This window comes from Phodopus roborovskii, unplaced genomic scaffold, assembly GCF_943737965.1.
Source record: "Phodopus roborovskii unplaced genomic scaffold, PHOROB, whole genome shotgun sequence".
NCBI lineage: Eukaryota > Metazoa > Chordata > Mammalia > Rodentia > Cricetidae > Phodopus > Phodopus roborovskii.
Window position 1 is genome coordinate 2,789,377 of NW_026126619.1, and position 17,009 is coordinate 2,806,385.

The following is a 17,009-nucleotide window of genomic DNA, read 5'->3' on the forward strand; positions in this document are numbered from 1 at the left end:
AAATATGAAGAAGCCTGAATTTCTGAGACTATGTCTTTGGACCAGCTTTGCAAGGACAAGATTGTTTCAGCTAGTTAGTGCCTAAAGCATCTTAAAAATCATGCAATGCCATCCTACAAACTTCCTATACTGTTAACATGGAAAATAGGTTAAGATTTAAGTTCATGGATATGTAACGAGAGACAAAAAGAATTTCTGAGAAGATGACAATTTATCAAGAGAAATACTAATATAAGATTGATTTTATAGAGAGACTGAAGTTAAGAGTGAATTGAAGGGTGCTACAGCTATGTTGACGCCATCCACGTACCCTCCAGGCTTATGAGTTTATGCTCTACTCATCATTTGTTGTTCTGAGTTTTACTGCTTGCTTGGTGATCCAATTTCTGAAATTAGGAACTAATTATGGAGATGATTAGAAAGTCAAGAACTGCCAATAAAAAGCAGGAATAAATGTATCAAAGGACAAATGCTTGGGTAGCTGTTGGAAAACCCCACTGAGAAGTGTTCAATAGTAACTGCGGCCTTTAATCTAAAATACCTGTCTTAACGTAAAAAGGAGAACTAAGTTTTGAGAAATTATTAAAGATTAATAGCCATTGTTTAGTTGAAGCATGTTTAAAAGTTCAATCATGGTAAATCTAGTTGGGCAGTTGTACTTTCCAGCACTTAGGAGGTTGAGGCAGGAGCATCATCAATTTGAGGTTACAATGCAGAACTGTATTTCAAAATCATTAAAGAGAAAGGTCTAAAAATTATACATAGAAAACATAATACTCCATGATGGTGGATAAGTTAGTCGTTGATCTCACTATCATGGAAGGGCATTTATGGTAGCCTTTCCACTGTTGCTCAAATTGTTATTTGGAGTCGGTCTTATAGGTCTCTAGACCTCTCCCTAGGTTCAGTTTTCTCTTCAAGCCAACAATGGCTCCCTCTTTTATGTTCTCTCTCTCTCTCTCTCTCTCTCTCTCTCTCTCTCTCTCTCTCTCTCTCTCTCTGTCTTCTATTCCTACCCTGAGGCAATCTTCCTAGTCGCACACGTTTTCCTCTCCTCCCCTTCTCTTTCTCATAGTTCTCTCTCCATTCACTGCCCTCCCACTTCCCATGTGCTCTGGGGGATTTGCTAGTGCCTGTTGGAGGCAGAGGCAGACACCCATAACTGGACACTGAGTCAAACTGAAATCCAGATGCAGAGAGAGAGGACAAGGCCAGGTTGCAGAAACAACATAGAGACAGTTGACCTGAAGAAGGAGGAGCTAATGCCCCCCCACCAGACTGATAGCTGGGAATCCAGCATGGGACTGACTCAGGCCCCCCTGAATATGGGTCTCAGCTAGAAGGACTGAGCAGTCTAAGGGACCTCAGACAGTGGAGCCAGGATGTATCCCTGGTGCACAAAAGGACCTTGTGAACGCATCCCCCATTGGGGGACACTCCCTTATCCTAGAAACAGGAATGAAGTCCTAGTCCCTACTTCAAATGACTTGACAGATTTACATGACCCCACCTGGATGGCATAGTCCTACATATGGAATGGGGGTGGGGGGATGGATGGGGAGGGTGGTCAGGGTGCATGTGAGGGGGGGAGAGAGAATAAGAGGGAGGGAGTGAGGGAGAGGGAACTGGGATCAACATGTAAAATATAAAAAATAAAAATAAAAAAACAACACAGTACTCAAAAATGTATTGTATGTACTAACTATATGGTAAGAAAGAGAAGATGTAAAGAATATATTTTAAAAAACACAAAATAAGAATTAAATCATCTGCAGATAATGAACAATATCTCCTCAATTATGGCTTTATAAAGGAACCAGACTAAATACCTGTAATGTGAGTAATTAAGAATGTGGATTTAGATATTGATACAGCTAAAACTACTGGAGATACCCTAGCCCAATTGAAAAAGGCCATTTAATTTTTTATCATGCTTTATTCCTTTAATAGGAGACATTGTAGCCATAAAAGCATACATATTGCTTGGCATCACCAGGCTTGCTTGTGAACTCTCAAGGAAATGTTAGCTCAGAGGTTCATGGCATCAAGCTACACACTATCCCCTAACCTTTTTTTTATTACAGTGGCTGGTAGTCAAAGTCAAGATGGGTAAGATATTTTTGCCCCCAGGCAACCTAAAACAGGTCATGCATGATGGAATGTGTGTTCCAATGATGGGTAAGGCTAGAAGGTGAAAGAATAAAACCTAAGACAGACAAAGTCATCTGTCCTGTGGCAGAATCACAGTTATTAGTTAATTAAATTTAGAAGGGAGCTTGTCGGTGCCCATAAAAATGTCTCTGATTCATCTTGACTTAAGGTGAGAGAGTTCAAACATATCCTTACTTTTTCAAGGTTAAAGTCATAATATCTAAAGGTCTAAGATGTGGCTACTGAAGGATGTTTGGTCTAATGTGTGGATGTCTTTCCCAGAGAACAAGAGATTTGGTCTAAGGTGTGATTACTCTCAATCCTCAAGGGCAGATAACAAGACCAGATTTTGTCTATGGTTTGGTTGCTAAATGTTTGGAGAATTAAGGGAGAAAAGTCTGTTTCCTGTACATGATAAAGAAGTCTTTTGTAATTTTTCTCTTTTTGATTGGGGTATATAAGAATGAAGAAAAATAAACTTGGGGCATTCAGTATTCACTGGATTGCCCTTGTGACTCTATGCTATTTCTATCTTTTCTTTAGTATCTTTACCTACCATTTCCTCAACCCACACTCCCACTTCTCAGGAACAAATCAGGCAAGTAGGCTGGCTCTGACTGAAGCTCCCCAAAGATGGGTTTCTACAGAGGGCTCCTCAATGTGTGGCACAAACAAACCAGGGTAACTCCAGATTGGGACCACAATGTGGGACTACTACAGATGGCAACTACAAATACCTTCCAGTTAGTTATGTAGATTAGAGTTTGTTTTGAAAATTAAGACAAAGTATTAATTTTTACCTACACTCAATATAATATTTAATTTAATAAATGCATAATTGACATTTTAATTATTTATGTAACATTTAAACAAAGTGCAAGGTGTAGGATTGCTAAGTTTTATTTTTTCCAGTCAATCAACTCTGAAGTATTGCATGCATTTATAGGGAAACACACCATTGATTGATCAATGAAGGTCATTGTTTTACAACTGGACAGGGGTAAGAGGAAACAACACATTAGCCCTGCTGAAAAACAGAAAGGAAAGATAGAAACAGAAGGGTTTACAGCCAGCTTTAATAAACACAGTGAATTCAGTAACAGAAAGACTCAGTTTATAAATGATGCTGAATAAAGCCATTTAAGCTTTGACACAGAAATACTCATTGTTAATGTAAAACAACCAAAAATCCAAACAATATATTATTATGTGAATTCAAATGTGCCTTCCTTATTGTTATGTAATAATACTAATCTTCAAATTACTTTTGTCATACATTTTATACTTTGTAAACTGTTTACAAAGTCTATAAACTAACTAAAATGCATAATCTTATCCATATAAATGATTATGGTTAAACTTCCCATTTAAACATTTTATACTAGAATATATTCATATTAATATTAAGAAATAGTACCATAACATTTTAGGTATGTATTTTTATAATTCTGCCTCTTTAGGTAACGAATCCCAAAAGTCCACTATTAGTATTTTGATGAAGAAAACTCATAAATTATTAAATGTGGATAATAGGGATTTTCAAATTAATTAGAATACCTGAGACAAAATTGAATGAAATTAGTTTGCTATGTGACTCAAAATCACTTCTTTGGAACACTGCCCAGAATCGATGGGAAGTTGGGTAGTAAACATTTAAAACACATAGAACCACCACAAAAAGGAAATAAAGTTGAAGCTGGCCTTCTTTCAAATAATTATCCAAACAATCTCAAATGACACATTATTTGGAGCCTTCATAATAGCAGAATTCCCTGGTATCACTTCTGGGTACTTCACCAATTGCTACTCACACTGTCACCTTTTACTCTTAGTTCTATGACCAAACTAAAGACTGAATCCTCCAAACTGGTTCAGCTGCCCATATGGTAATCTATCCCTTTATGTCAGTCATTTATTTTTACCCCTGGAACATCTCACCTCTGTGTTTTCTTGCCTGCGAAGGCTATCCCACACAAATCTCTACTTCTAGCTTGCTTACTCCCTGTATGTACGTCTTTTTCATTTTTATGTCCTAAATATGTTTTTCTCATTGAAGCCTTCTTTGACACATTTCCAATAGTTGCCAAAATTTCTTACGATTTATATTCACTATAATCTAATTTACCACCAAAACCCAAAGAATTTCAAAGAGTATAAAGGACTGATATTAATTATACTGGGACAAGGGCATGCACAAGAATTGTCCCCATATGGCTGCTTCAGTTACAAGGGGAGTGGGTATCCCAACCCTGTCATCTTCTGCACAACTGGAAAGTGAAGCATTAGCAAAATCCTGCTCTGAATTACTGCCAGAGGAGTGATGGTAACAGCAGGAGAGACAGAGCTGCTTTTCTCGAGTCCACCAGGGTGGCGACTGGAGCTCAAACTGAGAGAATATTACCTGATAGAGCCAGCCTGCTAAAGAAGACCAAGAAAGCGAGGAAGGCATTCATTTCAATAAATCTATTTACTATGGTAAATTCTGTAAAGACTGCGCAGCTTCTTACATTTCCACTTATAGCAACCATCACCAGATAGTTTCACATGTAGGAGTCAGAGGTAGACTTTGGAATCTCCATAGCAAACAGGTCCACAATTGATGTTGATGCTGCACACTTTGAGAATCCGTGTGTTACGGTAAATCCAAAGATTGTCCATCACACTGTTGACTCCACTATACATGGGATTAGCTTGCAGGTAGCTTGAGCTGGGGTGAAAATAAGTTACAATAACCTACACCTGGCCATTTCTCCTCTGTTATGGGGCATGATGACCAGCTTTCACATACAGGTACCAATTGGAAAGCACATATATAGGAATGACATAGTCAATAAAGGTATGTTTCTTCTCAATGAGAACAAATGTAAAAACAGATTCTAAGAAATCACTTCTTGTCTACATACAGTAGACAAGCATATTTGGCATTTGATAATTGAGTTGAACAGCAAATAAGTCACAAACACAGGCACAGGCGCTCACACATATCCCTTATGAAAATGCATACTATTCTTATGTGTGTATTCTTCCTATAGTTTTTTTTTTTTTTTACTTCTTTGGTTTGTAAGTCGTCTAATCAAGGTTGACTATTCTCATTTTATATCACTGTCTCAAATCAAAGCAAAAGGGGGAAAAGGAAATGAAAAACCAACTTGAAAATTATAAGGAAAAAGTCTTTGTGTATGGGGAAAACAGGCGATGATTTAAAAAAAGAGTCCGAGTCACCACGCTGACTGACATAGGCTGAAAGAAAAGCAACCAATTGACCCAGTCCCAATGCTTTTAGTACAGGAATTGTACAATTTCCTCTTTGAACATTTCCCTCACATGCGGAACCATTTAAACTATTTGGTAGATTTTGACCAAATTTTTAATATGAGAAGCTTATGAAGATCAATCCTTCATTAATTCCCGGACTTAAAAAGCTCTGCCTGTGAAGCAGAAATCAGTAGAAATGAAAGCGTCAGGATCAATGATGCTTTGTAGAACTTTCACATACAGACGCCCTAAATTAATTGGAACTGGCACTTCTTGCTAAACCACCTTGAAAAGTCCACTTTTAAGATCAATCCAACACAATTAAAGACCCACAAAAGTATGTACTAGGTGTCTTGATGACAATTCTTTTTAAGAAAAGCAATATAGCATGCAAAGATTTTTATTTACTAGACTAAATCACAGCATTTACATTACAATAGTTGTTCACTGAGGAAGACATATAGTTCATGGAATATATTCAGAGTCATTTAATTCTTATTACTGTATCAAAGCATGATCTTATTCAGAATGAGTGCCTTAACTTCTTATGTGGTACCCACATTTCTGCCCATCACTCTACAGAGGACTCTTCAAAACAGCAGTCAGAGCAATACTGATTAAATGGAGGTTCCGCTGTATCATTTCATAGCTGATCACAGAACCCTGAAGTTGGCCTACACAAGATGGTATTATCATCTCTACCCTCTCTTGTCTTACTATTCATTTAACACACTAGGAGGAGAACGTTCCCTGTTCTATAATATTTCCTATGACATTTCCTCCACCAGTATCCTATTTCCTGTGTATACCGCCCCCCCCCCACCTACTTAGCTCCTGGAAGAGAACTATTTAAACAAATTCATGTTTAATCCAAATAAAATAATGACAGGCCTTTGTGGCTAATACTTTATAGTCAATAATCGTTTTGAAGGTATAGTTAAGGAAATGGCCACAAATCCTAGGCATATCACAATATCAATGATGAATGGTCTATGTATATTATGCCTTGAACTTAGGCAATGGGATACAATGACATTGGTTTGTGACCTCTGAATCTCCTCTAGAACATAACAAAGTAGCCCGAGCTTGATTATCACTTGAAAGATGCCTTAGATCCCAAACAGTCTAAACTATGCCATGCATTTCACAGTTAGTGCTATATTATAGTGGGGAAAAAAAGCCTCCATAGTCTGGGAACAGGAAGAAATAACATCTGAAAACACAAAATAGTTTCTCCTGTAGGGTTATCCAAGACATCTACATTATGCTTACTGCCCGTAAGATAGGTAGCATTACTTGAAGAGGAAGGGCCGCTAAGAGGTAAAAGAATGTTTCACTTCGAAACAACTCAACTTCTAGAGGAGGGAGGAGAGTTTGCAGACAGTTCAACATGCAAATAGGAAGGGGATGGGTGCAAAGTGGTAAAGGCTCAATGCATCATCTCTGACAAAGAGCAAAGGGCAGAAGTAATACTACTGACTGGCTTCACCAAGAGAACACAGCATCCAGATTGTGACACGACAGGGCCATCATTCCAGTGGCAGCCATGTGCACCTCGGGATATCTTTTAAAGATTCAGATGATTGCAAAGCAGGGAGAACAGGTGGAAACCTTCAGGTTCACTGATTTTGCTGACATCTAGTGGTAACAAGATGAGTAGGCAGAGGGAACTGAGGCAAGTAAGTCTTCCCTGGGGGTGTTTTCAGTCAGTAAAGGAAAGAAGTGCAGTTCTGAGAGGGGGTTGGTGCTGACACAGTGGCCAGGGTTTAGATTAGCTGTCTAAAGGAGAAGGTGCTGCAAAGATGCTAACAGTGCATGAGAATCAGACCCATCGGAAATATGGAGTCTTTTCTCTTTTCAAGCCCTGCTGAATTATCGCTCTAAGCCACCAGTTGCTCTTTAAAACCAACTGTTCTACCCTGTCTTTGCTAGCTAGCTGTTTGCTTTGTTTTTATGCACTTGGCAGCCTGAGTTAACAAAAGCTCTGTTTACAGAAGTAACGTGATAAATGTGCCATAGTCACTGGCCAAGAACACACGTGGGCCAGGTAACAAGGAAAAGATGCCCAGGAGAACAATCTGGACATCGTAGCATGAGGTTGAGAGGCCCTGGATTTGTCCCTAGGTGAACGCGAGGCCAGGAACCCATCTTTAATTGGACATGTAGCAAGGAATGTGTCCAGTGAAAAAGAGATTAGAGAATTGGCCTGCCAGGGCCCTGGGCTCAACTGGAAAGGAGGTCAGGAAGGTGAAATACATTGCCAGATTAATGTCTCCCATGACTCTTTCCAAAAGGGTTACGGCATGTCCAAAAACTAGTCGTGTCGTTACGACTGTCTGATGGGAAGTGGGGATTAGAGCGTCATAAGGAGTTGAGAGGAGCTAAGAGTGAGGAATGGCAAGAGAGACAGAAGGGAGGGCGGGATTCCCTTCGTGTGTTTAAATAAAAAATACATTCAATAGGGAGTGAGTCGGGACAAAAAAGTGAAAAGCCAAATGGGAACAAAAAATATAGGTCCACAAAGAGCTTTTTCTAAAATCTGCCATATTTTGTCTTGGGAAGATGGAGAAAAGACCATTGCTGAGCAAGGGCTTAGCTTAACCAGAGGTGGTTAGCCTCCTTTTGTTAAATGATGTTACCTATTACTCCAGCGAGCAGAAGGGAGATAATTAAGGAGGATAAAAGAATTCAAAGGCACCTGCTACAGCCACTAAGGAAGTGACCATACGATGAACTTTTCCAGAAAATTCTAGCTTTTATACTTTAAGAATAAACTTGGTGAGCAGGTTACATGCTACTCATTTTATGAAATAAGTGAATCCCCATAACCAGCGAGTAGCCATTATCTTCCCTTAAAAACTAGAACAGGATCAGGCACAGTGGTGCGTGCCTTTAATCCCATTCAGGAGGCAGAAGCAGGCAGATCTCTGAGTTCTAGGCCAGTCTGTTCTACAGAGCGAGTTCCTGGATAGCCAGGGATGCACAGAGAAATCCTGTCTTGATAAAAACAACAACAAAACAACAAACAACAAAAACTAGAAGGGAGTTTGGGATAGGTTGGACCACACCCATGAAGCTTAGACTGCTACTGAACCTCACACAGAATTCCTTCTCCATTCTCTGCCTATCCCTAGCCCAGGGCTTTTCTTGCCTTTCTAGTTCTTTAGCTCCCAGACAAAAACAGATTCAAAGTGATATGGGCACACAGTGCTTAATTCCATCCCTTAGCAAAGCTGGACCTCATGAACCCTTTAAATTATACAAAACCACAATGGATCGTCCCATGAAGGGGGAAACAGAAGTAAATAGGATTAAACAGAAACACAAAACCAATTGAAATTCAGTCTAGACTTTCTCAGTGACTCATGGGTTGGATAAGGTTGACTGCTCCTACCTGTCCTGCTGTGGACAGGGCTGGAATATCCAGTTGGGACTAAGACTCTTAGGTTTTGAGTATTTTCCAAACAGGCTCAAAAAAAAAAAAAAAAAAAAAAAAAAAAAGATAATTTTACTGTTTTAAGAGTATGTGAGATGGTACATATGAATTCCTCAGTGTTCTAGTTTGCTTTATGGTTGCTGGGATAAAACACCATGAGCAAAAGCGACCTAGAGAGGGCAGGGTTTAGTTAGCTTACATGTACCAAGTCACGGTCTATCAGGGGAAGCCAATGGAGGCACTGAGGCAGAGCTGGAGACAGGAAGCAGGAAGTGAATCAGAGACCAAGGGCAAATGCTGCTATAGGCTCCTTTTCTCATGGCTCGCTCAGCCTGCTTCCTTATACATCCCAGGACCACATTTCTAGGGACAGTATCACCCACGGCGGGTGATACAGTAAGTACATAAATATTTTTGTAGTAGTTTTTTTTTTTTTTTTTTTCCTGAAGCATCTGCATAGGATCTCATCTAATCCCTCAAAAGCCACATTTAGCATGGACATGGTTCTGTATACTTAACAGAATGAGGAACTGAAGTCACTAACCATTGTGGACATTACTCCGGAGGATTTCACTGTCACGTCCACATTAATCATCGATCAAGAAAATGCCCCCACCACAAGCCGACCTACAGATCATTCTGATAGGGTTATTTTCTTAACTGAGGTTTCTTTTCTCAAACAACTCTGCCTTGTGTCAGGCTCAAAAAAACCTAAGCAACACACTCAGGAAGAAAAGAAAAATGTACTGTGAATATTTATACAGTTATATAGTATTTTATAAATTAGAAGCTCACACGATATTAATACATACATGATGAATTAATCGTACAAACAACATTTAAACGAGAATTCACGTAAGAGTCTTTCTGTATTCTTAACTTTCTATACAGTACTTTACATCTCATCTCCATTACTTATGACTGTTGTAAATTTTCTGCTGTTTTTTTCTACATAATACCAGGAAAACAGAGAAAATTGGTTGTACTTTGTATACTATTACATATTCCTTCACAAAAGGAACATGGCTATTTTAGAAAAATTGAAAGTGATATCATGAAGAAATCCATTCAGGGTACCTGACTCGAGCCTGTCTGCTTCCTTCTTGATGTCCTTTCCTTATTCCTCTCCCTACTGCTCAGGTTCTCTCCCTACCATGACAACCTCAAGATATGGAACCTTTCCTTGGGGTCCATGATGATACAATAATGAGAACGCCACAGTTTCCTCTTTGTTCATAGTCTTGGCCTTCTGTGTGCAGGCATCAGCATCAGGTCGTCCTGTAATTCTACGAAACCCCCTAGTCCTACTCTAGACAAAACAGTAAAATGCGGTGGGCTGGAACTGGTGTCATCTGTAAATGTTGTCCTATTAGTTTGTTCATATGAGAGTTTTCTCCACTGACAAAGGAGGACATGGCATTTGGCATTTGGTAGCACGGTGATGGGTTAAAGGTATTAACTGGCAGTGAAATCGGCGTAATTTCCCCAATGGCTTGAGACTTCCACTCGCCATTCTATTAAGTGTACAGAACAACCTCCTCGACATGCCTTCCTTCTGAGGGATTAAGTGAAATCCCGCATGGGAATTGCTCAGCACAAACTACTCCAAAATGTTCATGCAATTGCCCTATTTTGACAAATTAATACATAACAATCAAAATGTATCTGATTAATTCATCTTGGAAAATTATTATTTAATAAAGAATTCATTCATGTAAAATAGCGCTCTCTACTTGTTCTTTTCTTTCATGATAAATGCTTATGTTTTGCATGTATGTATGAGTCTGCATACATTCCTGCATGTCTACGCATATGTATGTTCACAGAAGGAGGGGATAAACACAGATACTTTTCCTCAGGGGTGATGAGCTTGTGTCTGTTTTAATTGGAAACAGGACTTCTCACTGACCCAGTGCTCACCAAGTAAACCAGGTTGTGTGCCTTATCCATCACTTCCCAGGGGCATACCTGGCTCTAACCTCCACACCCTCCATGGCTGCACATATTAATCTTTTTAAAACTAAGTTTAGTTTAAATGTAGTTTCTTGGGATCAAACTTGAGTCTCAATGCTTTCAAGTTATGCTTTTCACTGTCTAAGCCATTTTAACTCAGCTATTATGTTTTAACGTTTATGTGCTGAGTTTTTTCAGATTACTGTAGATATTTGTTACTGTAATAGTCTTACCTTGCTTTCGTTTTATATACCATTTGAATGGGAGAGAGAGAATATTTAAATGTTGAACAGCTCCCTTTCCCTCCATACACTTCTTAATAAACAGGAAGCCTGGAGCACAAATGTCTTTTTTACTGATGGGCAATGCTACTTTTTTCCAAGGTTTCAGTTCTACAAATACAAGCCTGAACTTCTTCCAGCCTCCAGCAATGTGTTTATCAAGTGCCATGTTAAATATTGGGGCATGGTTGTAGAAAAGGCACAAATTATAAAAGACAACAGACTTCACTACTGTTATCCTTGATGAGACACAGCTTAATTAAAGGGTGTCAACCTCAAGCTCAGGAGTCAGGAAAAGTTGGCCAATAGGTTCCTGTTTGCTGCAACCACAACAGAGAGAGAGAGAGAGAGAGAGAGAGAGAGCATGAGGTCACCAGATAAAATTACAGAAATCTGGGTACACAATAGAGAACATTAAGCACAGAAAATACTTGGAGGAGGCACCATGTGTATTTAGGGGTGGTAAAAGACAGACTAGGACAATAACTAACTCTGGCTCCAGAGAACAAAGAAGATCCAAATTATGAGACACCAGTAATCAAACGTACCCAGTGGATAGCCCCAAGTTTGGAGATTACAAGGGCAGTATGTAAGGTTTGCCAACTAGGATAATGCAGGCCCTGGGCATTCTGAAGCTGGACATCAGCTGTCTTGCCTTTCTGTTAAACAGAACTTTAGGCTTTTAACAGCTGTGATTATCTTAGTTAAGATTTCTTTTGCAGTGAAGAAACACCATGACCATGGTTAACTCTTAAAAAGAAAACATTTAATTGAGGTGGTTCACGGAGTTACAGAGGTTCAGTCCATCATCATCATGGGGAGCATGAAAGCTTAACGGCAACAGGAAGTTGACTGAGACACTGGGTGGCATCCTGATCAGAAGAAACCTCAAAGCCCACACCCACAGTGACACACTTCCTCTAACAAGACCATACCCACACTAACAGAGCCACACCTCCTAATAGTAACAGTCCCTATGAGATTAAAGGGGGGGGGCAAATACATTCAAATTACAGCATTTGGTTGCACTGTCAGTATGAGAATCCTGAGAACATCCATAAATATATAAAATACTTTGACCTTTGCCTAGTGTTCTCTGGTCCTTAACCTAACATAATCATCATCTCACCCCTGCAATGCAGGAATGCATCTTAGTTAAACTTATATATGAAAATGATAGTAACTAGTTTGGTGACTTCCTTGCTCAGAAATTTCCAGTGTTAATTCCCAGAGGAACAATACTTCGCACTTGTCCAAGTGTTTCAACTATGATGCATTAATTCATTAATTTTACAGTGGAGGTATGTATGATTTGTGTGTGATTATAGAAGTGTATATGTCACATTACACCCTTTGGGAGGCCAGAGGCTACCCTTTGGGAGGTAGGACTCTCCTTCCAGGATGAGAGCTATGACTCAAACTCAAGTCACTAAGCTTCAGTAGAAAGTGCTTTTTCTCATGAGCCTCCTCATTAGCTCTCTTTCAACTCTCAGATCAAGAATTATTTACCATTAATTTCCTTAATCTAGTCTAATAACTATTCTCAGTACTTTTTCTTAAGGTAGGATAGGGTTTCTTTTCTGTTAATGAGTAATTTAAAAATTATCTGGGCAGTGGTGGTACATGCTCTTCATGCCAGCACTTGGGAGGCAGAGGCAGGCACGTGTATTTCTGAGTTCGAGGCCAGCCTGGTCTACAGAGCAAATTCCAGGAGAGCCAGAGCTACACAAAGAAACCCTGCTTCAAGAATACAAAACCAAAAATAATTGAGAATATGTATTTAACAGAAGTAAAAATGAGAACGTACTCTCATGCCTAAAAGTAGAGAGGTAGCTCTCTCTGCTTGCTGCCTCCAGAGGAAAAGCTCTAACACCACGCCTCTTTGCATCCCAAAAGGATGGCTGTGGACTAACGCTCCAAAACTGCAAGCCAGCCCCCAAGCAAATGCTTTTAAGAGAGTTGCCTTGGTCATGATGTCTCTTCACAGAAATAGAACACTGACTAAAACATATATGTACTAGGTACTCTCACACACATACTACTATATTTTAATCATATCATATTGGCTTCTATGTACCCAAGAAAAACATTTATAACATATTTTCTCTCCCTACATGGCTTTTCTAAAATAGCATTTTTGATTTTGAAGAGGAAATGCTTTATGATGACTTTGAGTTTTCTGGAAGACACTTCCTATTGGAGACAAACATATCCATGGAGAGTCCCTTGATCCACAACAGGCATCACCCTAAAGTTTGTGAACCAAACTTTACCAATTGTAATTGACATCACAGGCATGGAAACATTAATTTAGACAACAATATATGAATATAATGCTACACTATAGTTGATACCTTGAAATAGTTTGAAACCCATTTGCTGCACATTTATTTGCACATATAGCAAAACATTGAGCTAATATAAAAAAAACAGTATTTCATAAATTATTTAAGTGATAGAAAATTTTAGTGCTAGAAAACACCTAGGAGTCAATACCAACTTTCTAGATTTTTCAGCCCAGGATGATAATCAAAGTCTCCTTTTCTCCCTGAAAGTTAACATAGACCAACATTAATAACCTTTTTGAACCAGTTAACAACCGTTCAGATAAAACTTTAGTGAAACAGTAGTGAAAAAAATTAATCTACAACTCTTTCCTTCAGACATAAAACCAAATGATCTAAACTAGTAGGAACCCATGGCATATTTAGACATCATCTTCTAATCACCACTGCAATTCTGTCTGTCCAGTTACAATGGAATGGTACCTTCCAAATCATTCATATCATTAACAAGCAAACTAAAAAGCTCACAATTGTCCCAGAAAGTGAATTTCTCATGACATTCACTCACTGGCATTTGAAGCACATCTTTAAAGGACTCAGAACAAACACATTTCATTCAAATATTATTTTCAAGTTGAGGGAGTATTTTTTTACTCATTCAATCTGTGGGTATAAACACCCTAAGAGGGAATGAAAATTATATATATACATATATATATATGTATGTATATATATGTATATATATATATATATATATATATATATATATATATATCAGCAAGTTGGCAAGTAACTGATATGAGAAACAAAAAATGATTTTTCTTGGATAAAAATAATAAAAATTCAAACAGAACATCCTTTCAATGAATTCTGCATTCCAGATTCAGTTCTAACATGGGACACTACCGGGAATTTGACAATATACTAAGTATTGATGGAACAAAAGAGAGGAAACAGAATTCTCCCCACTCAAAATTACCTAAAGGGGGCATACTTTTATGTGTCAGCTTTCCCAATAACTCCCAACCCCAAACTACCATCACCTCTTGCTCAATACATAGCAATCACTCTTTAAGGTTTTCCCTTTTGTACTTTGCCCTCATCCCTGTCTTCTCCGTTTGGTCCATCCCAGTACCAGAAGAAGAAACGCTCCTTCGCTTGGTTTGAAAAGCCCCCTGGGCCTCTATCTAATTCCTCTGCAGCCTCATCTTCCCCTTCTCCATCTAGAGCTATTCTTCACTGCTCTAAATCTACTCTTGCTCTTGACATGGACCCATGGACTTCCCAGCTCTCCTACCACGCCTTGCTCTGCAAATAGTAGGAATGGTCTCAGAGATGGCCCATACCGCATGCTCACAAATGTAAGACAGAGCTACCCTTCTTAACAAATCTTCCACCTTCCACCTGATCACCTTCTGAAGATGACCTCATAATATTTACTCCACAGAATTTTCTGACTAGGTAAGAATGTCTTGTGTCAAGTATATACATCTTATAGGAACAAAACAAATCCTTCTCTAAGAATTTTAAGCTAAGTCATAACATTCTTAATTCTGTACACAAACGCCTACAGATAAAACTGTCTATTTGTCTATCTAACAATGCTATAAAGGAAATAGAACATATGTTATAAAAGGAAAACAAGGAGTAATTGAGGGATGCAGAAGTTGCTTGGCTATACTAAATTTGAATCATCTTTGATTTTCAAGACTTCACTCTATTGTTTGCAAAACAGAGAATTGGTGGTTAAATTTAAAACAATTTTTCAGCACTAAAAACCAAATATTAATACCGTCTCATATTCTTGGTTACAGGCTCCTTTGCATGCATAGACTGTGCCCTAACTAATCTGTCCTTTGTCGCCTCATTTGAACCTTTTCCCATTATATGTAACGGCAGGAAAAATACTATGTGTTGTAAAGTTCTTACAACAAATGACATTGTATTTCATAAAATTATGCTGAATAAAAAGGTTTTCCTTCTCAGAGACAGGAAATATAGTTCTAATTGTTTGTATAATCCTCAAGTTAAAAAAAAATGCTCCAATAGAATTAAGGAGAAAAAAAAAAAAGACCTCAATCTTTACACAAACATTTAAAGACATGAGCTAATCTCTATTTTTCAAGTAACATTAAAAATATAATAAAAACCCTGTTGCACTTTGAGTGAAGTAAATCCAAAATAAGATTCTCGAGGGAGAAATAACATCTCTCACTACCACTGGAACTAAAAACCTCAGGAGCATAACATGCCGCAAAGTACTCATTTTTAAAAAGTATTTCGAGAAGGCGAGTTAGCCAGATCTCTTAAGAATTCTTAAGGCAACTTAAGTCTGAAGTCAGTTCCCTTTCCTTTTTCTTTGAAAGTACTACTAACGGTTGAACATCAGACCTCACCTGTGCTAGGAAAGTGCTGGACCATTGAGCCACAACCCTGGCCGTACCAGGGATTTTTAATAATGGTTATTCAAACACAGCAATAGCGGGGTGTAAAGAAATCCATTGTGTGGACTCCTACCCATCGTGTGGAGTCCTACCCACTATCTGATCATACTGGGAACTGGTTCAGAAGACATATGATGTAGAACCAGTTCGAAACAAAGGAAATGTAAGTAATGAAGTAGGAAAGAGAACATCTATTTCCTAAAACGCCCTGGCAACTGTCATCTCATGCTCTAGCAAAATAATCATGGAGATAATTTGATGTTGGGTAGGAGAACCCAAAATATCAGGTATGAGAAACCCTAATTTCTAATACTTAATACTTAATATAGGAAAACATGTGAAAATAAAAGTAAATTCTGTAGCCAAGTTGAATTACTCAACTATTATCTTAACACCCTAGTAAAAGAGCAAAGACAGAGTGGCCATACAATATGACACTTTTGTATCATGTGTTATCCTCAACCAAAGCATCATGTGCCTAGATTCACAAGCATACAACAATATATACATACAAAATGCACATGTGGTTGGCTCAGTGCCACTCTCCTACACTCCTAAGCCATCAATACTTTTCTTTCGGGCTGAAAACTGGAAGAAGGAATTAATACTATAAAGGAGCATTAGCTTTATTTTCAAATGATTTCACATCTGTCCATGTTAACATTTACTACTCAATAATATCTAACATATTAAACTCAGCAGTAATTTGTTTTAAAAAATTAGTACTTTGTTTCCCATGGGATCATCAGAAGGGAAAATGCTTATTGTTATTGTTCCTTGAGAGATAGACAGCCCATCTGCAAATCTGGTAGACACAGCACATCTTAGGCCACACCAGCCAGATGTATACTTTGCTGGCTAAACACATGAGTCACCGTAATGACAGAGTGTTATGGAAGCCCATTCTGGGCTTATTAAGGCCAAAACTAAACTACATGAAACAGAAATTCCTTATATTTGTTATAGCTTTAGCTTGGCCTCACTCATAGGCATTTATGGCCTGGTATACATTCATATCTTCCAGAAAGCAAGACGTTGAGGCCAAAATGTAAACTCCTAAAACATCAAGTTGGCATGTTCCATGAGCAATACATTACTGGAGAGATGAAAAAAAAAAAAAAAGGAAGCTAATATTGTTATTATAAACGATGCCCCAGACAAAGAGCTATATGCTTTCCTGATGAGAGCTCACTTAATACTCTGT

The 17,009-nt window shown here is 38.4% G+C and overlaps 1 protein-coding gene across 1 annotated transcript in view; it reads right to left on the reverse strand.

Annotated features, from left to right (window-relative positions):
- Window positions 1-17,009, reverse strand: part of Tmtc2 (transmembrane O-mannosyltransferase targeting cadherins 2) — a 356,378-nt gene that overhangs the window by 67,483 nt on the left and 271,886 nt on the right. The gene's annotated exons all lie outside the window — the stretch shown is intronic.